At 43.2% G+C, this 24,253-nt stretch overlaps 1 long non-coding RNA gene across 1 annotated transcript; it reads right to left on the bottom strand.

Annotated features, from left to right (window-relative positions):
- Window positions 1-17,692: 17,692 nt before the first annotated feature.
- On the bottom strand, window positions 17,693-24,030 carry LOC309337485. Its single transcript, XR_014154350.1, has 2 exons — window positions 23,643-24,030; window positions 17,693-22,090 (listed from the first exon to the last, which is right to left on the bottom strand). It is a non-coding gene; the product is annotated as an uncharacterized lncRNA (long non-coding RNA).
- Window positions 24,031-24,253: the final 223 nt, after the last annotated feature.

Genomic DNA, 24,253 nt, shown 5'->3' with positions numbered 1-24,253 from the left:
ACCCAATCCACATTTTCCAGCACAGCTAAGTATTCCGTTGTGCTTGGATGCATAGGAAGAAAAGGCAGCCAGTGACTGAGCTTGTGCTCCAACATGTTTTGCCCTATTAACCTGAGGAACATTTCAGAGGCATCCAAACACAAGCGAAAATGTCAATGGAATACAGCTGATGTTTTTAGCGTTACACATCAGATTCGGTGCCTGGCCACAGGAAGATGGATGCTTCATACTTCTAATTTGAGATATGCCAAATTCATGCACGCTCTCTCTCTATATATATGCAGAAGCTCCTTGGAGACACCATTTCAGAGGGAGCGGGGAGATTCACAGCCAAGTTCAAAAGTCCACACCTGAATATATTCAAAGCCAATTTGCAAAACCCACACATACAAACACACAGCACCGGCCCTGTCATTAGACGGAGTGGGGCGGCTGCCACAGACAGCCATGACAGGGCAGCAAATTGCAATTGATTTTATTCATTATCTTTGTATTTTTACTGCCACGGAGAAGCGCTAATAGGCTTTTCTCTCTCTCGGGTGCCAAAATAACTTTGCCAACCTAGGATAGTATGCACTTTTACTTGTGGGGTGGGGGGTGCCATTAGCTATTCCACTTCAGACAGCAACTGCAGACATGCACCAGCCACCCAACATACTGTGGATGGTTGCACCCCTGCTCCCCCACGAATCAATCAGCATCCAATTTTTCTTTAAATAGGGACATTATGTCATAAGGCAGTCCATCGTGCGGAAGCAGTGACACAGCTGCAGCAGCAGACACTGCCTTGAGGTTTGAAGTGTCACTTCACTTCAGTATTCTAGAATCACACATACATTGGATGTGTGTCAGGAAGGTTTCCTTCTTCCATAACATACGCATGGCACCCTACTTAACACATAATAAGGCAACTGGGACGCTCTCTCTTCCCTATGATATTTGCTTGCTGTGAGCTGCTTTAAAAAAAAAATCAGCCCCATCCTTGTGCATTTCATTTTACAGGCACATGCTGAGGCCAAAGATCATATAGGTATGTTTTGCTCTGCATTCCACCAGAAGATATAATTTTAATTATGGCACCCTGGAGAAAGATGTCAGTGAAAGAACATTCAACAGTTTTATTATTCATGACTGAACTTGAGCAATATTTATTTATTTAGAGCATTTGTACCCCATTCTGGATTCACAGCTGTCCATGGAGGCGCAGGTCAATTCTGTGTCCAGGGCAGCTGTTTATCAGCTCCATCTGGTACGCAGGCTGAGACCCTACCTGCCCACAGACTGTCTTGCCAGAGTGGTGCATGCTCTGGTTATCTCTCGCTTGGACTACTGCAATGTACTCTATGTGGGGCTACCTTTGAAGGTGACCCGGAAAGAGTGTCTCCACCCCCATCGTTCTGCCCGGACACTGAGGTCCAGTGCTGAGGGCCTTCTGGTGGTTCCCTTGCTGCGAGAAGCCAAGTTACAGGGAACCAGGCAGAGGGCCTTCTCGGTAGTGGCACCCGCCCCATGGAATGCCCTCCCACCAGATGTCAAAGAGAAAAACAACTACCAGACTTTTAGAAGGCATCTGAAGGCAGCCCTGATTAGGGAAGCTTTTAATGTTTAATAGACTATTGTATTTTAATATTCTGTTGGAAGCCTTCCAGAGTGGCTGGGGAAACCAGCCAGATGGGTGGGGTATAAATAATAAATTATTATTATTATTATTATTATTATTATTATTATTATTATTACCCCACTCTTCAGCGCACGCACAAAAAAGGCTCCCAAAGCAGCTTACATGAAATCAAATCTACCCAAAGAGTCACCTCACTACAGTGGCCAGATTATTAGACTTGATCCAGAGGAGACTTGATCTCTGGGACTCTCTCTCTCCCCCCCCCCCTCTCTCTCTTTCTCTCTCTCTCTCACACACACACACACACACACCAGTAGCATGCTTGCTACGTGCTTGTGGATTCAAACAACTTACATATTTTTGGTACAGCTTGCAAGAAGTCTGTCCTCACAAGGCAGAAATCAGAAAGGAATACAAAGGCTCTAAGACAATGACATGTATGACTGGGTATGGCGAGAAGAAGCAGACAGAGAACTGGGGTCATAATCCCAGAATCCAGCAGCAATCCAGGTCTGGAGCCAGAGGCTGCAGTGTCTCTGGCTATGGAGCCAGTCCAGATTCATGGCTCTGAGCCTGCTCCTGGAGACTGGAGGGAGCACGGAGGAACCTACAGGGCAACTTCCCCTACCACCAAGGTCTGCAATTCCAGGTCCATCACAGGCATTTTCCTCTGAGTATGAGGAACTCAATGCTTCCCACAGCATCTCCGCATCACAAGGAACATAGCAGGAGAGAGGCTTTGGAACAGAGGAGGAGTGCATGTCTTCAGGCAAGTGAGTTGGCCCTTTAAGGCAGTGAAGTTCTCCACCAGCAGATGAGGCCTGGTGGAGGTCGTCTGAGGGCAGAGGCTTTACAATGCTCAGTCTGCTCTCCACCTTTGTCACCACAAGTTGCTCACTTGGAGCTATCAGTGGTCCTGCAACTTTGGACCTACCTTTCTCCATGAGAGTGGGAAGCGGCTGGAAGTGTTCTGCTGCAATGTTTTCGTACAATATGTCTCAAAAACATTTTTGAAAATGATAAAGTTTACTGAATTCCATTTTAGTGAATTCTGCTGTGATATATATATATATATATATATATATAAAATTTATATCTGCACCTCCCAGGTTAATATGTGGATTGGAATGGAGCTATCCCTTGGATCTTGACATTCTTCTGCCATTGTGACACAGTTTTCTGCTTAAGGGGGCGGGATCAAGGTGTGGGTTGGCAGTCTCTCAGTGCAGACGTAGGTAATTGAGCCTGAGCTTCCACAGCTGCTGCCCACCATGTACCACAGTTGGCAGGACTGGCAGCAACAGCAGCAGATATGTTCTGTGCTTATGCCAATATTTTATTCTCTTGTTAATTATGCTGTTTAAACTGTGTCCTTTAATTATGTTTTCCTTTAAAATATTTAAGGGGGGTTTTTTTGTTAACTTTGCTGCATTAAATGGGCATTCTGTACTTGACTCGCTTTGTAATGTTTTATTTTGAAATCTTTTAAGATAATATTTTAGTTTCCTGTTAATTACAGTGGTACCTCGGGTTAAGTATTTAATTCGTTCCGGAGGTCCGTTCTTAACCTGAAACTGTTCTTAACCTGAAGCACCACTTTAGCTAATGGGGCCTCCTGCTGCCGCCGCGCCGCCGGAGCCCGATTTCTGTTCTCATCCTGAAGCAAAGTTCTTAACCTGAAGCACTATTTCTGGGTTAGCTGAGTGTGTAACCTGAAGCGTATGTAACCAGAAGCATATGTAACCCGAAGTACCACTGTACATTGCTTTGAAAGCATACTTTACAGATGACTTTCTTCAGTAATGTTCTAATGTGTTGTAAACCACTTTGAGATTTTTTCCCCTTAAAAATATAAATTGGCATAGAAATGAAATGGGGGGAAAGTGGGGGTTTTGTTTTTTTTAATGAAACCACTTTGCGAAGCAGTTCTCCCTCTGTTAAACAGCACACCTGGACTGTCTGTCCCCCTGCACTGCTTGCTTGCTCATCAGGCTGCCAACTGCTCTGTCCTCACTCTGGAGTTGGCAGCCACACAACCTGCAGCCTGACAACAGCATTACATTTTATTGTATATAGCAAGATAGCACTGTGCAACTTATTGCAATCTAGAATTAACTAGGGATGCTTTGGAAGAAGCGGAAGAAGAAGAAGAGGAGGAGGAGGAGTTTGGATTTGATATCCCACTTTATCACTACCCTAAGGAATCCCAAAGCGGCTAACAATATCCTTTCCCTTCCTCCCCAACAACAAACACTCTATGAGGTGATTGAGGCTGAGAGACTTCAGAGAAGTGTGACTGGCCCAAGGTCACCCAGCAGCAGCAGGTGGAGGAGGAGCGGGGACTCGAACCCGGTTCACCAGATTACGAGTCTACCGCTCTTAACCACTACACCACACTGAGCAAGAGACATACCAAAGAGGGACAAAGCAGCTAAAACCAAACTTTTTGGAAATAAATGTTTCATGATTAATAAAAAAAATGTTTGCCTTGTAGAGGCTGTTCCCCCTTTCTTTTTGGGTGATTTCCAGCTGACCCTGGAGCCTTTCCTTTACAAGAAAGAGGCTGTGAGGGAAGGAAGAGTGACTGAGAGGAAGCCAGTACTGTAATTGGACAAATCTATCTCTTAATGGAATAATGGCTGCCTCTGCCTCTTGGCTTGCCGTTCTGAAGGTTCCTGTTAATTGGTTCTACCTCTTTCATGTCTTGTTCTTCTTCCAATGAAGTGATTGGGTAGAGACTTTGGGGGAGCTTCTGTGCCTCTCTATCAACCCATCTTTGTGTTAGTAAGGCAACAGTTTTAGTGACTTTATGACAGTTGGACAAAAATTTAACGTTTAGTCAGAAGGAAAATGCTTCCGCCATTATAAGCCTCAAAATCCTATCTTATAAAAAGACACCCATTGAGCTAATAACTTGAAACCCAGCATATGTGAACTACCTGATGAGATCTATGAATGTGCCAAATCTCATACCTCTACAATAAAAATTGCCCCAGATACAATAAGTTAAAAAGTCCTAGAAATTGGCACACTTACCCCTCTCCAATTTTTGAACAGGAATGTTATATAGTTCTTTCCCATGTTGGTGAAAACTACTGATATACTTTATTCAAGATGATGAAGGAAGGCAATCTTCCATTGACTTGGTGAAATTCTTAGCAGTAGTTCAAAAGTTATCGAGGTTTCCCAGCCCCGTTAAACTAAGGGCATTAAACTAAGGGCAGCAACTGCTGGCAAAATAAGATGGTGCATGCACAGCTATAATCTTGAAGTGAGAATTAAACCAGTACCGCAGTTGTTTGCAGGGGGAGCCACCTAGTGGGTGCTATGCACAATGCCTACTTTCAAGGTACAGACTTTTCTATGTTGCTGGAGCTGTTGCTCTGTTAGTCAACTGCAGAAAGTAAAGAAGAGTGTGGTACAGTCAAACCACGGTTGTCGAACGTAATCTGTTCTGGAAGCCTGTTCGGCTTCCAAAATGTTCGACAACCAAGGTGTGGCTTCTAATTGGTTGCAGGTGCTTCCTGCACTCAAGTGGAAGCCATGTTGGACGTTCAACTTCTGAAAAACGTTTGAAAACTAGAACACCTACTTCAGGGTTTTCGGCATTCGGGAGCTGAAACGTTCCAAAACAGAGGCAGTTTGCAGTTTGCAGATGATACCACCATAATGGGTTTAATTACAGGTGGAGATGAATCAGCGTATAGGGAGGAGGTTCAAAAAGTCTCGACATGGTGCCTAGAGAGCAACTTGCACCTAAATATCAATAAGACAAAGGGGATGGTGTTGGACTTTGGGAAGAAGAGAGGGGAACTAACCCCGTTGCATATCAGGGTGTGTGTGTGGAGAGAGTCTCTTCCTTTAAATTCCTGGGAGTCTACCTTAGTGAAGACCTCACTTGGAAAATCAATACAACTCAGGTGGTTAGGAAGGCCCAACAGAGACTCCATTTCCTCAGGGTCTTGCGAAAGAACAATGTCAAACAAAAACTGATGATCTCCTTCTACTGGTCCACAATAGAAAGTGTCCTTTCATACTGTATTACAGTGTGGCACGCTGGTTTGACAGCCACGGACAGGAAGTCCCTACAGACGGTGGTGAATACAGCACATGATATCATGGGCTGTCCTTTGAGTTTGCTAGATGACATTGCAGGAGACCGCTGCCTCAGGAGAGCGAGGAAAATTCTTAGGGATGACTCACACCCCGGCCAGTACCTCTTTAATCTCTTACCTTTGGGCAGGAGATACAGAAGTATAGTCAGCCGCACTAACAGGTTAAAGAACAGTTTTTATCTGTGGGCTGTTGGGCTGCTGAATGGGAAAAAAATTAGTGGTGTAATTGACTTTCGACAAGCACACAGAGTGCGAACAAGACTGAGTGTATGGGGGGGGCTCTTTTAATAAAGGTTTGTTTAATAATAATAATAATAATAATAATAATAATAATAATAATACTGCCTGCCCTGGAACTCTTGGCTGTGTTCATGACTGTCTTCCATGTATTCCTGTGAGGTGTGGCATGTGTTTAATTGGCATCATCCTGTGAGTTGCCCATGCCTTGTTTGTTGCTTACTCTCAAGCTTTGTCCAGTCTGGTGGAGCATTTCACAGAGGAGGTGGCAAAGCTGGGTTGGGCACAGGGCTAGGTTGAGCTAGGCTGGAGGCAGGTCAGGGCAGCTGTTGGAGGACCACAGATAGCTCTGAGAAGCAACTTGCTCTAACAAAGGTTGTCAGCAGACGATGCCTTTTTCAGCTCCTACTCTCGGACTACCTCAATCTCCCCCTCATTGTGACTCATAGTTTGGTTCTTAAATTAAGCCAATATACACTTTGCTGGCTTCACATATATATATAGGATTCCACAATTATTCTGATGTGGACTTGCAACATGACAAACAAGAGAAATGTTGGTATTTTTACCACCAGGCATTGTGGAAGATATCTGAGGTATCTTAGGACCCTGAGGTGGAGATATAGCAGGTTGGTGCTAGAAAAAAGGTGGAAGGGTTTCAGCACACAATATATTTGCTTCACATTGCACCCTCCCAAGACCACATCAGAACAGAAAAGATACATGGGCTAAGGTTGTCTAACTTGATATTCTGTGTAAACCCTTGTAAACACCTTTAGCGGGGAAGAGGGTACTGAAATATTAATATTTAAGGAACCGATACCTGCTCAAAATCAGCATCTTCCCAATCTCTGCCTTTCCTTGCTGCCTCCGAAAATTCTATGAAGCAGGTGGATTTTTTTCAAGCTCGCGTTGACATTTTTCATTAATAGCACCATCATCAATCACAACAGTGCTAGGAAACATGGCTATCCGTGCCACACCCCAAAGTCGTTAACAGCAGTACCATTCTTTCTCTTAGTGCATCTGAAGAGATTCCCACCTCCCACTTCCCATTCTGCCAGCTACTGATGGAGGCAACAAACAGGCATAGGTCAACTTGAAGCAGGATTGCTCCAGCAATGCCACAAGGCCCAGATGCTTCAAAATGGAATATAGAACCAGGACAGCATGGGACATCTCTGCTGATGCCACGTTCTCCACCCACTCCATCTGGATTGGGGCCTGAAAGACCAAGGAAAAGTGTGAGGGTGTAGAGGGTAAGTTATAAGCAAGCACAATTTATGGCACAACACAACATCATTGCTGATCATGGGGCACATAAACTTCCAATTTTCCAGCTTTATGGAATTTGAGGCAAACCTTAACACTGATTATAAATGAGCAGGGGTTTTTTAGTTTTGATAATTGAATAGTATTAACAAATAGCTTCAAATGCTTATTTTTAGTGTATATTGGATAACTTCTGAACCCCAACACATATCCATGAAAATTTTTTGCAGGGAATCTTACCAATGGACATGTATACATTCTTTGTGAGTTTCATGCAAATGTGTGGTACAAAAAAACCCAAATGACATGGTTTTTAAAACAAAAACAAAACAGCAACACTCCAACTTTAAAGATATCCAACACAAAGACTCCTGAGCCCATTTGTCTTATATTTGCAAAGCCTCAACCCCTCAAAGGGGACAACCATCCTTAGAAATGTCAATCAATTCTGCTAACAATAAAAAAGCCATATCTCATTTTCTCTTTTAATTAGTCGAAAATATGAAAAAAAATGATCCTACAGATCAATAATGAAATGAAGCAACAAAATGAAGCTGTGGAAAGAGGTTCTTTTTGTACAGTTGTAGCATTTAAATACATATTTAAATGCATAAATGTGCTGATTGTTTAAAATTGCAGATAAATCCAGAAATACGATGGGATAGAATTATGAGGGAACAGATGCCAAAGTAACATGCACCAGAAACAGACAGATTTATCCAATATATAAAAAAATGAGGATAGGACAAGTGACATAAGGATTGCATAATATTTCATAAGGAACAGGCAGTAGACTATCAGTATTATAGCACTAGGCAATTAACAATAAATCAAGTAAAATTCAGTTTAGACTACCAAGTTATTCTGGAATGACAAGCTAAGGAATGGCATGTAAGAAAACTTCCTGGAATCTGTGGCTACAGATACTATCTAAATACTTAATGTCTTTTTCCTGTAAGCCAATCGCATCTGCCAACTAATTGTTTTCTGCTGCAAGAAAAATAATCCATCAGCGGAGCCCAGCAATGTGGGAGCTCATTTAGACTTGCCAGCCAAGCAGCCTCACTGCCACTGTTGAAGTAGTTTTAAAATGTGACAATAGTGACAATGACTTCTTTGCCAACTTCAACACTTTCAAGTCTCATTTATCATTTCTAACTAGTATTCTAACAGCCAAATACTTTGGGCATGTTCATTTGCTTACAGCATTTGTGCCAGATTTGGGGTGATCTTAATTTAAACATCACAATCGCTGAGTAACAAAACACTGAAGTCCTTCTGTACAATCGCACAAATTTAGAAAATGCCAAATGTGCTCAGGGAAAGAAAAATATATCTTTTGATAGGGGGGGGAGTCAGCATTCCACAGTTGTTCGTAGCAAAACTGCAATTGACAATGTGTTCTTTCTGTGTCAGGGAATTTACCATGAGGCTAAGCATGCAAATGACTTTTGGAAGCGGGGAATGACAGGAATTGATTAATACCAGTTGACAGCCAGTTCTAGGCAGGAAGGTAGTGGAATGATTGATTTACCCAAATGTACACAGGGTCGATTATATGACCTCAATCCAATTTCATAAAGTGTAACTAGAAGACCAAATGGTGAGCCCACTGAATGGAAGATTTGAGGTTGGGCAGCTTATACGTATATAGAACACAACAATACTTTTTAAAAGGCTAGCTTAATTGTGCTGACAATTCACAAAGCAATTGCTATAATGCAAGCACTAACTCACAGCAGCAAATGTGTGAGTTTTGGTCCACACAGCAGAGAACAGCACCCTCCCTGCCAATAAATTCTTGCACATCTGCAACGGAAGAATTTTTTCCCAGATTTCAGAGGATTCTGGGAAATGTTTCAGGGTGTACACTTAGTTCACAAAAGGTGAACCCTAGGCTCACCTAATGGACCTCACCACTCTTCCACACAAGTTCTAGCACACATCCTACTCTCCCTTGCAATTGGACATTTTTCAAGATGATCAGCAGTGTTGTATTTCAGGGAACCTTTCTGCTTTACATTTCTGGTTGCTTTATTTATGTTATTACCTTTCCGCATCTCTTTGTATGACTGATGTATACAGTTAGCCATTGATTATTTTTTATTTTTTCAAGAATGGTGGCATAGAAATACTTTTTAAAAAATAAGGTGTTGCATGCAATGCTGATTGTTCACTTGCAGAACAGTCTTCAGCTCACGCAACAGGATTTCACCTTCCTCTCTTCCCCTCTGCTGCCCTCTGCACACCCTCAAAATATTTGCAGGGACCCCCTAGAGCAAATTTGCGGAGCATGTAAGAGATGAGAGGATGGCGACGTTCCACTGCGTGAGCAGAATCTACTCACACAACATTGGATTCTGCCAAAAATAAATACTGAGGAATCTTTAGAAGAGTCCCAGGGGTCTAAAGAATGCAAGTAGAAAACAACTGGCACAGATGACCATCAGGCTGCTCAGGTTACGAGAGCACAACTTACAACTGCCTTGGAATGAGTAACACATTTACTTCAGATTCTGAATGAACTACATTCAGTCAAAGGCCTGGAAACGATGCCTTATGAGGAATGGCTAAGGGAGCTGGGCATGTTTAGCCTGGAGAAGAGGAGGTTAAGGGGTGATATGATAGCCATGTTCAAATATATAAAAGGATGTCACATAGAGGAGGGAGAAAGGTTGTTTTCTGCTGCTCCAGAGAAGTGGACACGGAGCAATGGTTCCAAACTACAAGAAAGAAGATTCCACCTAAACATTAGGAAGAACTTCCTGACAGTAAGAGCTGTTTGACAGTGGAATTTGCTGCCAAGGAGTGTGGTGGAGTCTCCTTCTTTGGAGGTCTTTAAGCAGAGGCTTGACAACCATATGTCAGGAGTGCTCTGATGGTGTTTCCTGCTTGGCAGGGGGTTGGACTCGATGGCCCTTGTGGTCTCTTCCAACTCTATGATTCTATGATTCTATGATTCTATGATACAGCAGACCCAGATTCAAACAAAGCATATATCTAGCAATTTCCTGTGACCAAGGATCAAACTCAAAAATTTAGGAAATTTCAAAACAGTTCTTGCCTAAAATATCTGTGTTCACAACTTCCTTGGTTACCAGGACAACAGAAAGCATATTTTCATTTTGCCCCTGGGTCAATTAATGGAAGGCCTGAAGTGACAGCCCTGATGTCATGAACTTTCCAAAGGTGCCTTCACCTTGGGATGATGTTCTCTCCAAATACTCAATAAGAAGCAGAGACCTGTCCACAAAGCCTGTGAGCTGCCTGCATTTGTGCCATATGTATTCAGTAAACATAGCAAGGCAGCAATCAAGAGGCACAATGGAGTGACAGAGCCACCCACAAGCCTACATCCCAAATCAACTCAGACTGAAAAATGAATTGCGCCGAGATAACAGCAATGTGAAGAGCCTGCTGGATTTGACAGCTAAGATCACACATGCAAGAGACATTTCCAAACAACGATCGACAGAGAATTATACAGAATTTCTAGGCGGTGGATGTAACAAAGGGAGAGTTATGGCAGAAGGCAGGCATCTGGTCAAAGGGTGAAGAAGTGGCAGCAGGAAGATGGAGTTGTGCTGAATGCATGCCAACAACATTTGTCTGATTTTAAAGGAGGCCACCTGTAGATAAAAGCAAGAGTGGAAAAGGGCCAAGAGAGAGAAATTAAGAGTGGGTACAACTGTGGCTGACTGTAGCCGTGTTCAGATACATTTACTTCATCACACAATGTTTAAGAAAGTGACAATAAGGTTCTGCACACAAGCCTCACCATCCCTGAGTGTGTTGAGCAGGAGAGGTCTGCATGGGGGCTTGAACATGAGCAGAACCTCTCCACACTCTAAATACTCTTTCCTGCATTATATTGTTGTGCAAATTATCAGGTGCTGGTGACATTGCAGTCTTTTGCTGGCTGGCCATTTCCTAGTCATCTTCTGTTGTTGTTGTTTAGTCATTTAGTTATGTCCGACTCTTCGTGACCCCATGGACCAGAGCATGCCAGGCACTCCTGTCTTCCACTGCCTCCCACAGTTTGGTCAAACTCATGCTGGTAGCTTCGAGAACACTATCCAACCATCTCGTCCTCTGTCGTCCCCTTCTCCTTGTGCCCTCCATCTTTCCCAACACCAGGGTCTTTCCCAGGGAGTCTTCTCTTCTAATGAGGAGGCCAAAGTATTGGAGCCTCAGCTTCAGGATCTGTCCTTCCAGTGAGCACTCAGGGCTGATTTTCTTAAGAATGGATAGGTTTGATCTTCTTGCAGTCCATGGGACTCTCAAGAGTCTCCTCCAGCACCATAATTCAAAAGCATCAATTCTTCGGCGATCAGCCTTCTTTATAGTCCAGCTCTCACTTCCATACATCACTAGGTCATCTTCTAGGACAGCCCTAAATAATAATAATAATAATAATAATAATAATAATAATAATAATATATTATTTATACCCTGCCCATCTGGCTGGGCTTCCCCAGCCACTCTGTGCGGCTTCCAACAAAATATTAAATACAGTAATGCATCAAACATTAAAAGCTTCTCCAAACAGGGCTGCCTTCAGATGTCTTCTAAAAGTCTGGTAGTTGTTGTTCTCTTTGACATCTGGTGGGAGGGCGTTCCATATATACAGCGCATTACAGTAATCCAGTCAGGAGATTACCAGAGCATGACTTCCTGTGGGCCAGACTATCCCCGTCTAGGAATAGCCATCATTGGCAAAACAGCTAAAGCTGCAAAACAGGCAAGCTTTAGACTAAGAGTTCATAGCTGCCAGTGCCCAATCCACTGTAGAGGCTATCACTATTACATATCTGAAGATAAAAAGGTGGGGTTGGCCTCCTGTATTGACATGACAGCCTTTCCTCTGCCATCATTTTGGCCCTGCATCTGCTGGAGTGCTGTTGCCTTGTCACCCAACGAAATCCTTCTCACCAAGCTTAACTAAAACGAAAGAAAGGGAAGTACCTCTTGCTGTGGCTCTCATCATGGCCATATGAGCCCAAGAGTATGAATTAGGCTTCAAAGTAATGGGTGAAACCTCTGCAAAAATGACTTGATCCTTGGCACTCTCAGACAGGTTGGAAGCATGCCTGCCACCCAGATTGCCCAGATGGCAAGAATGTTGAATTGACACTTCATCTCCTGAAATATATAAACCGAGTGACCTAAGGGTCTGTTCTCCTAGACTCTACTGGCATTTCCTCAGATTACAGTTTGGTGAGGTTTTGAGTTGGAATTTGCATTTTCTTTAGAGGCCTGGTATCTGTGAAACAACATGATGAGCAGCAGCTGAACAAAATTTAGAATAATTACATCGTGGAAGGCACCTCAAAGGCCATCAAGTCCAACCCATGCCAAGAAATCCATTGCTACATCATCCCTGATAGGTGACCACCCAACCTTCTAACCAAGATTATTTGGATGTGGCAGTGCTCTTATCTATTCTACTCACCTTGCAGTCCAGACAGAATTTCTAGGGAAGTTGTGGCATTAGCTTCGAAGGGCAACATGCCAGCTTCAGTACATACCCTAATGCAGCAATCTGAAATCCACACAGTACTAATCCAATTATGGAAACCACCCTAGAGGTAGAGGAAGTGTAAACATCTTTGCATAGAACTGGGTTGGCAAAAAAAAAAAAAGATGGACAAATATTTAACTGCAGGAATCTTGGATTTTCTGGGCTGCATTCCAAAAGGAGGTGGGAGTCTCTTTTCTCTCTTTCTCTCCACCACCCGCAGTATCTTTCCAACAACATGAGCATGACAAAATTCTGTTAGAAACCCAGCACAGCAAACTATTAATGCCTGGGAGAATAAATATGCATTGTCTTACCTTCCCTGAAGGTCTTTGTGTGATGGATTGGCAAGCCCAGGAAAGATGCTTGCAAACCTCTCTGTTTGGTGGGGAGGGGTGGCTGATACAAATTTGCAAATAAAACTGAGCCAAGGGTCTCTTTCCTCCAGGGGTGATTTAGTTGAAAGCAGCAGCATTAGCAAACACTTTTCTCTGTGTGCCTAGCTACAATGGCAATGTTCTACCTCCACTGTCAGAAACATTATACCTCTGAATACTGGTGGCTGGGAATCGCAAGTGGGCAGAGTGCGGTTGCGCCGATGTCCAGTTTGCCAGCTTCTCACAGGCATCTTGTCCATCGCTGTAACGACAGCATGCTGGACTTGAAGGGCCTTTGGCCTGATCCAGCAGGATCTTCTGAGGTTCTTAGCTGAAACTCACATGGAAGCGGCAAATTTGCAATTTGCTCCTAATCTCATGAACTCCAAAGCTCTAGAATTCTTCCTGAAATGGATGAGATGGCAATCTCAGAAATTCTATTCGAATCACTCACATCACATGTTTCTCTGCATATCCAACCATGAAGATTACTGGGGCTGTCAGCAAATAGGGGTTGTCTTCTTGCATTATGCATAGGTAAGGCCTGTGTAGCAGTTGCTACTACAACCTTCTGAGCAATGGGGGTTGGCGGGGGGTGATGAAGGATGGACAAGAAACCTGAACTGACATTTGGTCTTGACTTCTTCAATGAGCCTGCCTCCCTTGTTTACTTGGGGGTATTGCCTTTTCGCTGCAGCCTCAGTTGCCAAAGGGAGCGGAGGTTCCTAGTGGGCATTGGTAGGATAGCAGTAAGGCTCCCAAGAAGATGCCCTTTTCATCCCAGGTTGAACAGTAAGCCCTGGTTGTTGTTGTTGTTGTTGTTGTTGTTGTTGTTGTTGTTGTGTACACATGCCTGAACACACAGTGTTCCCTTTCTGCAAAGATCTCCATCATCCAATGTTTTAAATTTTCCAGTTAAGAGGGCAGAGTTTTGTAGTCTCATGCCTCTTGCTGACATGTAAGGCAGATCTTGTATATTCCTACTGTAATACAGTGGTACCTTGGTTTGCAACCTTTTTGGATTACAACCATGTCAAACCTGGAAGTGTGTGTCCCTTTTTTTTTTTTTTTTTTTTGGATTACAACCCTTTTTTCTTTCTTTTTTTGAAGGCCACATTGGCAAAAGTGCACCTTGGGTTATAACCTGTTTTGGTTTACAACCGGACCTCCGGAAGGGATTGCTGTTGTAAACCAAGGTACCCCTGTACAGTGATTGTCTGCAGTGTGAGTCAGGGCTCATCCAGACTTGTGCTTGTCCCCTACCTAGAAAATGTGTATGGGTCCAAGTTATTTTTGCCCTTGCTCTGTCATTTTCCCTGGGAAAACCAGCTCTTTATCAATAAATAGAAGGAAACCCTATTGATGTTTGGTCTGTTTCAGTGGTAAAGATTGGGTTTCTGTGGGGGAAAGTCCGGATGAGCCTGCAGAATAATAGTTATTTTAATTAAATGTGCATACTGCCCTTCATCCGCAGATCTCAGGTTGGTTCACAACCTCTCTGGCAGCAAAGAGGGGAGCTGTGGTGCAGTTCGGACCTGCGTTAATTTCAACTGAAGTGTTGAAGTTGTTAGCATTATGCCAGGGTGAAGGTGGGCATGGACAGTAAAAATTGGTACAGACAGACTATTGGCACTCCTACTAAGCTATGCTTCTTTTCCATCACAACCCCACATTTCCCTCCTTGTTACTTCCCTACAGTTGTAACAGTTTTGTCTTCGGCAAGGGTGCTGCTGTGCCAACATAGGTTTGGCCTTTGCTGGAAGATAGAAGCAATCCTTCCCACTTTCTCTTGAGTCTAACAAGGGGATAGGGATTGTGGTGAGTTACAAGAGAGAAGTAGATGGCAGTTTGACAGTGCAGCTGTGACAGTATCCCGTGAATTATTTACTTGGTTCTGTATTTGTGCACTGAGGTGCAATATGCATCATTCGTTGGGATTTGTTTTATTAACTCCTACTTTGGGTAGACATGTGTGAAAGCTATAGGTGTTATACAGGAATATTTGGTGATATGGGTGAATCTAGGAGGAACGTTTGGTTATAGAAATTCCCAGTGCCCACGTCTTCTCTGCATCAGGCAAACATTTCTCCCTGGCACTTCTTTGCTGTGCCACTGGTATTACTACTTATTCCTGGAGGGCCACAAGTTCTACGCCTCTGGTGTAGAAAATTGCAGCCTAAATAATATTCTTTACCCTAAGTGATATTGTTGAGATAAAAGGTGTCTATACAGGTTCCGGCAAAGCAAATTTATTTCTTCATAAAAATAAAAATAAATCATTCACTCTGGCTGTTTGGATTTGATATCCCTCTTTATCACTACCCGAAGGAGTCTCAAAGCAGCTAACATTCTCCTTTCCCTTCCTCCCCCACAACAAACACTCTGTGAGGTGAGTGGGGCTGAGAGACTTCAGAGAAGTGTGACTGGCCCAAGGTCATCCAGCAGCTGCATGTGGAGGAGCAGAGACGCGAACCTGGTTCATCAGATTATGAGTCTACCACTCTTAACCACACTATACCACACTGGCTGTTGGGCATTTGGTTTTTGAACAAAGTCTTTCCTCAGTTCACAGTGTCCCAAAGTGAACCCAAAGGTTCACTACCAAGTTCTTTTCTTGTGCCTTCCTGGTTTTCTGACCAGGGGAGCAGAATGATGTATCCCTAGGCTGTATCCCCTGATGGGGGTTTATAGTTTCCTGAGGCTGTGTGGTGATTGGCTGCAGAGTTAGTCTGAATCATACCTTCAGAATCATATGGAGGTGCAGAAAAGAAGTAGTAGGGAAGTTGTCTAGGGGCCTTCTAATGACATCAGTGGGAGTGTTTTAACTTTTATCGTCTGCTTTGCAGGTGAAATATGAGACTAGAAAAAATCCCTTATAGGATTCCCCACTTTTATTCCAGCTCTGCTCTCAATTCTGCAGTTTTCTTCCTTGTGCTAATGAAGTCAGTATTGCTGTACTGTCATGTTCCCCACCTTTGCCAGCAAAGCATTATGATGGATTGGCTCAAAGGGGTTTTAAATGTGATCCTGCCTGCCCAGTAGTTATAACTCAGGGACAGGATCACTTTGGAATAGCTCTCCATAGCTCAAAAGCTTGTGCATTCATACAATAGCAAAAAACTGTCCTAGGAAATAATATCTTACCTATTTTGCATATCTGCTCTCAGAAGCCAGCATTGTCTTTATTAACTGTGCAGTGAAACACCAGCCTCTGTAGCTTCAAGGATGGCATTATCTCTTTTTAACCACAAATTGCAATCAACTTCCTCTTGTGATTTCCTTTCAATATCCATTTAGAATGTATATAAACAAGATCAGCAGACAGAATTCTAACTGGAGCCTGCAAACTCCATTCAGATTAACGAAGGGCTGGAGTCTCAGACAATTCAGTTTGCCATACATTATCCAGCCAGTACAGAGGCATTGCGTTTCAGGAACCATTGACTCTCGGTCAAAGTGAGATGGCCAGCAGTTAATTAAAATATAACCTAGCTGGCCATAGAAACGCTGTATTAACTTTTCCAACTGTGTCATTTGACTTGCCGTTGAATGATGACATAGGGCCAGTTCACATATGGCCACTCTGTTCATTGCTGGCTCTTTTCTTTCACTTTTTTGGAAAGCCAATCACACAGCGAGCATGGCATACAGGTAGTCTGAAATGTGCTGATGATGAACAGAGTGAACATTTTGCTGTGCAATTCAACTCACATCAGGAAAGTTTGAGATGCCGTGCCAGAATTGTGACTTCTACTTGTGATTCGGACAACTTGTTCAGCTCATATGTAGTGTGGTCTGTTTCAGAAAATGTGGAAAGTTGTTTCCAGAGTAGTCATTTCATTTGCCCATTACACCCCAAGCCTATTTCAGAAGACTATGTAATATATACATCTCTCTACGGGTGTGGGGGCATGTTAAAAAAATTCAAGAGAGTGTATTTTTTGTCACTATGTAATTAACATCTAGCATCCAGCTGGCATAATATTCCCACATTCTCAAATATATGAAAATGAAAAAACTTGTTATTGTAGCTAAAAATGCATTTTGAGGCATACTTTCATTGCCCCACCATCCCCATGTGTGCACAGGGAGGGAACTGATGCAATTCATAATGGTTTAGCACATTTTATCCATTCCTGTCCCAGTGCAAATACCCCTGCATTTCCTGCACACGAATGCTTCCACTTTCGTGTTCCTCCCACCCACCCAAAGTTGTACCATTGGGCTATGCACCCATACAATTATTATTTAGCAATACATTGACTGTGGGGAGATATGATAGCCATCTTCAAATATTTAAAGGGCTGTCATATGGAAGATGGAGCAAGCTTGTTTTTTTTCTGCTCTGGAGGGTAGGACCCAAACCAATGGCTTCAAGTTACAAGAAAGGGAGGGGCCTATGCTGTGATAATGAAGTAGATTGTGGCGATCACACACAGGGCCCCCGGAGATTTGACAGTCTATTGACCCTGTGCCACCACTGCGATTGCTTTTTCCGCTGCCACCACTCCGTATCGCACAGGGACACACGGAGTCCAGTCAGTTGTTAACATAAACAAATAATCAAGTTTATTTTTAAATGCAGGAACAAGCTTATGGTTACAGTTAATTTTTCTCTTGTCAGTTTCTTATTCTTAGTTCCTAACTACTCCAAACTGATTATTCCAACTATCTATCTGACTCCACCTAACAATTCCTCTCACTCTCTCACAATACAACTCTACCAACCCACACCTAAACCTCCCTCTTCCTTCTTCAACTCCCAAACCTCAACGCTCAACTCCCAAACCTCAACCTCAACTCCCAAACCTCAACTGAACTCAACTCAACTGACTTCCCCCTTGCATTCTCACTGGCCAATCACATCACACCTATTTTAACCCTTTCCTTATGACCCATCCTAGGAGGCAAATGCCACATAGATCAACAGAGCTTAACTTGATTTTGAAGTAACTTCTGTTTAACAATTTGAAAACTTTGCTTCTCAGCAAAGGAGCCTGATGGACAATGATAATGATGTTTTATTTATATGGATCAGGTCAATGCCCCATTGAGCCCAGCATCCTGTTCTCACAGTGGCCAATCAGACATCTGTAGGAAGTTCGCAAGCTGAAGTTTCCAACAAGTTTGTTATCTCAGGTTGCAAGCTATGACTTTGTCCCTGATAGCAAGGACAGTGAGCACTTAGTGGTTGGCAACTTAGCAATTTCTTCTTTTTCTGAAGCTAAAACCAGCATCTTAGGATTGATGGAGCACTTTGGCACCACTGCCCGTTATCTAACCAATGCAGTCTTAACATTTATAAGAGACTGGGGTAGAGGGTGGGCGTTAACCAACCCAAAAAGTACTTCACTCCTAGTTATACCTTGAGCTTTAGGATCTTGCAACCTTTGTCATATTGCTGAAGTGGCAAACATTCTTTCATGGCTGCACTTGGATAAGGATGAAATCCATCAATTAGCAGAGATAAGCATGCTATCACACTTATTTGGGCTATTCCTGTAAATCTTTACTTAACAATCTATTGGGCACTGTAAAAAAACACCACAATTGCATTTTCTATGACCGTTAATTTAAGTGATCAATTCCTTTAAGGAATACCTTAATTGCATACTGTAATACTAAACAAAGACAGCAACCTGCATCATAAGCAAGTGCGTGGCCAAGACTGTGCTGCTGTTGATGTGTTTGTTTGTTGTTGTTGTTGTTTTAAAAAGTGGGATGCTCAGGATTGCCAAGATGCAGGTTCAGACTCACCTTGAAGAAAATCCGCATAGTGACTGCAAAGCCAGTGAATCAAATGATAGCAGGAAGTTTCCTAAATGGATTGCTGGAAGGTTCTCAGAAATCAAAGCATGGAGCATCACATGGAAATTAAAAGACAATTTCTCGACACAGAAAATTCAGGCCCCACTCACTTGTCTTAGACGTTCCAGCCACTTTCAGCTCTTAAAGATTGCTTCAGATATCAGAAGTGAATTGTGAATCTGTTTTTGCTCGTTTCCAGTTTTGAGGGGATGGTGGAGAAGAACTTGAAATAACTCCCTCATGGCTTCCTCTCTTGGATCTTACATAAAAAATGCAAAGACCCAAACCCTATTCAGACATTCAAAAGCCATTGAGTAATAAAGAACTCTTCTCTTTGGCAATTACTCATAACCAAGATTGTCTTCCATAAACATGGTTTGAACAATGAGTCCATAAGTGACTGTGGAGGCCAATTCTAGATCCACACGTCCTTCCACAGTGGGGACACTGGTTTCCAGGCAGAGGTTGATCATGGTGCAGGTTTACCAAACATGTTACTCTTAGCACGTTACTCCCTTTCATCATGAGTTTGAGGGTCTTCAAAGCCCATGACACCTTTGGTAAAGACTGTTCTCCAATTGGATTGCTTGCAGACCAGTGTTTCCCAGTTGTCAGGACAATAGGGACACATAACAAAAGAGGGGACAGGACCTTTCAGGAAGGAAGAGGAGCATATGCAGACCACTGCATGAGGCAGTTACAGGGGCAGTTAGGCTGGTGAAGAGGTCCTCACTTGTTCACCTTTCCCTCTGATGAAGCACGTAGGGATTTCTCCCTCCCAACCTACCTAAACTGTGAGAAACCTTTATCTGCCACACAGTTATGAATGTCATGACGATCACCTTCAGATCAAGAATTGACAAGTATGACAGCAAGTGAGAAGGAGCAGAGTCTGAAGAGCAAGTTGTGGCTCTTTGTGCTCAGTGACCAAATGCAGCTCCACAGATGAAAGGTCTGGTGCCTTAAACTGGAAATAATATGGGCCATCGAGAAAATATTCCTTTCTCAGAGCGTGGACAAGGCGGGAGAGCCACATGAGGTTCAAAGGTGAGCTGTTTAATCACCAGTGCCTCTCCAGGCAGCAAAGCACCCAAGATGTGCTTGATCACATAGTTCAGATTTACCATATCTGTTGTTTTGGATTACAGCTCAGCCCTATCCATTACTATTATGTGTTACTTTGGAACATCCTCTAGACAACCCTACTTTGCTTAAAGGCATAAAAATGTCTTTTGCTGACTCATTAGGACTTTTTATCATCATTACTATGATCTTTAAATCATTTTTGCGTGCAGCAAATTTGGAATTAACTTATTGTAGACGAATGACCATTAAGTAAGGGGGAAATTGCCTTACTTCTGTGTGCCTTAGCAACAGTGATTTTGCTCTCCTGTTGCCATAACAACTGCAGCCTGCACATCAAGGTCACCAAACCCACTTTGCTTTCTGCCTGCAGCTACATCTGATGCCTTCCCTCTATGCCTCCTTTTATTGTAGATTTTATGAAGGATGGCTTGTTAGGAAACACACTTTTTCCACCTGGCATGTAAAGCAGACATAGGAAGACGAGGGTTTGCTGAACCATATTTAAGCACCTGATGTCTTGAATAGCACTGATATGGTTTTAACCGGGAAAAGGCCTCAGGGCGGGTGGGGAAGATCCTCAATTCAATATAATCCCTTTTAAAGTAAAGCACAAGCAAATCACATGAATCTAAACAAACAGAGATGGAAATTGAATTTGCAATTTACAACATGAAACGTTTAGTGTAGTTTCCCCCTCCAATTAAAACCATAAAATTATTCTCTCTACTGAACATTGGAAACTGCATTATACTGGCTTAGACCAGTGGTCCATCTATGTGCTATACTGAGTGGAAGTGGCTGTTAAGGGTTTCAGACAAGGTACATTCCTAGCCCTGCCTGGAGATGTTTGGGATGGGCTCTGGGACCATCTTCTGCATGAAAGGCAGATGTACTATCACTGAGCTATGCTCCTTCCCCAACTAAGGGAGGAATCAATGAGCCTTCCCTTTTATTTGGCTGTCTTGTTTCACACATTACAGAACATTTGTTACTCTCTTAGTATAAACTGTTTCCTCTCAAATCACCTCATGTATGGGGGTATCTCATATTTGCATTCATTTTTTTTAACCTAGCATGGCACCACCCTGGCTTGGCAATCCTTTCTCTCAGGTTGATCAGAATCTAGGCTTTTGGAAAATGCAAATTCTCACTTTGAAAAAAATATTAGGTAGGTCTTTTGGAGAGCCAGTGTGGTGTAGTGGTTAAGAGCGGTAGTCTCGTAATCTGGGGAACCGGGTTCGCGTCTCCGCTCCTCCACATGCAGCTGCTGGGTGACCTTGGGCCAGTCACACTTCTCTGAAGTCTCTCAGCCCCACTCACCTCACAGAGTGTTTGTTGTGGGGGAGGAAGGGAAAGGAGATTGTTAGCCGCTTTGAGACTCCCTAGGGTAGTGATAAAGCAGGATATCAAATCCAAATTCTTCTTCTTCTTCTTTTGACTAGTCTGAAGGATACACAGAACACCCATCAAATGTCACATGGGTGGTGTTTGGGACAAACTGAAAACTAAGAAAATATCTACCAAAAGAGAATATTTAAATTATTAAACTGGGAGCTTTTCCCCTCACCCGCCCCCGCCTTCCCATCTTTCCACAATGGTTTGCAACAGCTCATCATGGATGTCAAGGTTTCCACAGAAGGATGAGAGAAGGAAAGTGGGAAATGTATAATGTAAGGGTCTGTATGCAGCCAGCAGGCTCATTTGCATACGGTTCTGTGGAGAGGGAGTTGAGAGGGTGGAATTTTCAACTTGTGTGACAGTTGAAATGACAGTTACAGCAGTTTTCCCTAAACTGAGGGCTCAGGCAGTGTGTAAGGGGAGCGTTACCTGAACACCTCAGAAAAGTAAGAATGAAAACTCAGCCTCGCCTCATCACACTTCCATGCTGAAATTCAGGTTCATCCAATAAAACTGGCTCACAGGACTTTGGGGGACAAACAAAGGAAAGTACTTATTCGCACAACTCATAAATGGTTTGTGGAATTCACATCCACATGATGCAGTGACAGTCACGAGCTAGAACGGCTTTAAAGCAGGGGTAGGGAAAACTGTTGTCCTGCAGATGTTGTTCGATTACAACTGCCCTAACAGTCACATGCAGCATGGCCAATGGTCAAGAGTGATGGGAATTGCTGCCTAGCATCTTTGAAGGAGGTGAGGACAGGTGACCCCACCTAGGCCCAAAGTCACCCCCCCAACCAGGCCTCAAAACTGTCCAAAATTCCTTTTCTCTCTTCTAAAAATCCACAGCTAAAGTTTTCCTCTGTTTTCTCACAAGATGCTGTGGCAAAGGCAAAATGTTATTCTTTTATCAGTACAAGAGAGCTTCAAAAAGGCTAATGAATAGGCTCTGTTCAGAGCAAGCCTGATAACTAACTTTTATCTCATTCAGTTGCAACATCTTGGACATGCTGAACCACAAGGCTCCTCAACCCACCCCCTTGGCTTCTCATCCCCTTTCCTGGCAAGAGTCCACAAGAGTCCCAAGACAGGAGCTTTCTGTTCATGCTCAGGAAACCCAACATACAGCAGGACTCCTGAAGAGGAGGAGAAAGGGGAGGGAACTGGAAGGGGAATATATGCTCTGTGCAAATGACTGTGAACTCGTGCTTGTTTTGTGAATCTATCACACTTGATCCTTCTACCAGTTCATGGATGGTAGAAATAAAGCTTTTTCTCCGAAACTATTCCTTGAGTGTCTGTTTGACTCCCACTCCCTCTCCCGGGTGCAATACTTTTTCCCACCTGAAGGCAAAGCCGCATAAGGCTACATTTCGAGGACCTAACATCTTGAGGACCACAGTTTCTCCCACCCCTGCTTTAAGACAAATGTATGGAGGACTGGTCTACCAGTGTCTATTAGTTATGATGACCAAGTGTAATCATTAGTTTCTGGGATCAACTGAAAGTGATGCTCAGGATGTCAATACCTCAGGGACTGCCTCTCCATGAACCTGACATCATCACTGCTAATTTTTAGGTGCCAAGCTAAGCTATTTTCAGTTGCTCAGGCCTTTGGTGGTTAGGTGCGCCTCGACTGTGAGGCTCCTCAACCTGGGAAGGTAGCTCATCTAGGAGAAGGAAAACCCTGATCCCTAACATCCGCTGCCTTTTAGGATATCTTTGGGAGAAATAAAGGCTAAGGAGTAAACCCTATGGAAATCCAGAGTGGAGTCCCTAAGACAGTTGGATGTCACCTTGTACACTTGTGCCAAATGTATTGCTCGGCTTTCCTTTAGACCAAATCAGAGGTCGAGAGGGGGGTCTTGTCATCTGGGCAGCCCAGGACCTCCTGACACACTGCCCAGGCTTGCACCCCAGGGAGGTTCACGCAGCCATTTGACTTCACCCTCAGAAGCACACTCCATGCTCTCTTGAGACAGATAGATGGCAACAACTGTGGTGCTCATCTTTTAGTGAGGTACAATAGGGCCTGTCCATATTGTGTTGATGGAGGAGCATTCTAGGAATTTTGCATTGGACGTGGTTTTAAAATTTATGATCTTTTATTTATTTTATCTGTATTTTACGATGTTAAGTCATTTCGATACTTTTTTTTTATACTATTGCAACTAAACAAATGCAATAAAACTTCCCTGTTCAATCACGGAGGTCATAGAGAGACACCCACCTGGTGACGCCACATGCCTGCAAGATTTTGTGTGGCAGCTACTTGGAAGACGGTATTCAGTGAGATGGAACCTACTTTATGGAACACAGTCCCTTCTGATATATGCATGTGCCAACAGTTGATTGTTTTTAGCGCACGTTTAAATCGCTTTTGTTCAGTCAAGCCTTTGGGAGTGGCGATGCTTCCTTTTATTCTGATTTTGTAGGTCCTTCAGTTGCTTTATATTTATCTTTATGTTATACTTTGTATTTTGCATTGTATTCCCAGTAGTGCTGAGGAGATTGTTTCATCAGCACAAGCATTTTTGCTTGTCCAACAGAACGATCTTCTGTCTTCTTCTTCCATGTGTCTTATTGGCGGTTCTCCTGACCCTCTAGAACAGATCTGGGTGGGGAGCATGGGGACATGCAGAAGGAGGAGACGGGACAGTCCCATTGTGCTAAGGGAAATCCTTGCACTGACTTCCATTAGGGCAATGACGTAGTTGCTTTTAATAAGATGCAGACCGCTTGGAAACCCTTTGCATTAGTGGTCTATAAATTACCATCAATCGTTAAAATATATAAGAAATAAATAATTTTCATGGGA

This window comes from Podarcis erhardii (assembly GCF_964252035.2).
Source record: "Podarcis erhardii genome assembly, chromosome: 2".
Classification (NCBI taxonomy): domain Eukaryota; kingdom Metazoa; phylum Chordata; class Lepidosauria; order Squamata; family Lacertidae; genus Podarcis; species Podarcis erhardii.
Note: the sequence above shows the minus strand (reverse complement) of the source record. Positions and strands in the feature narration are given on the sequence as shown.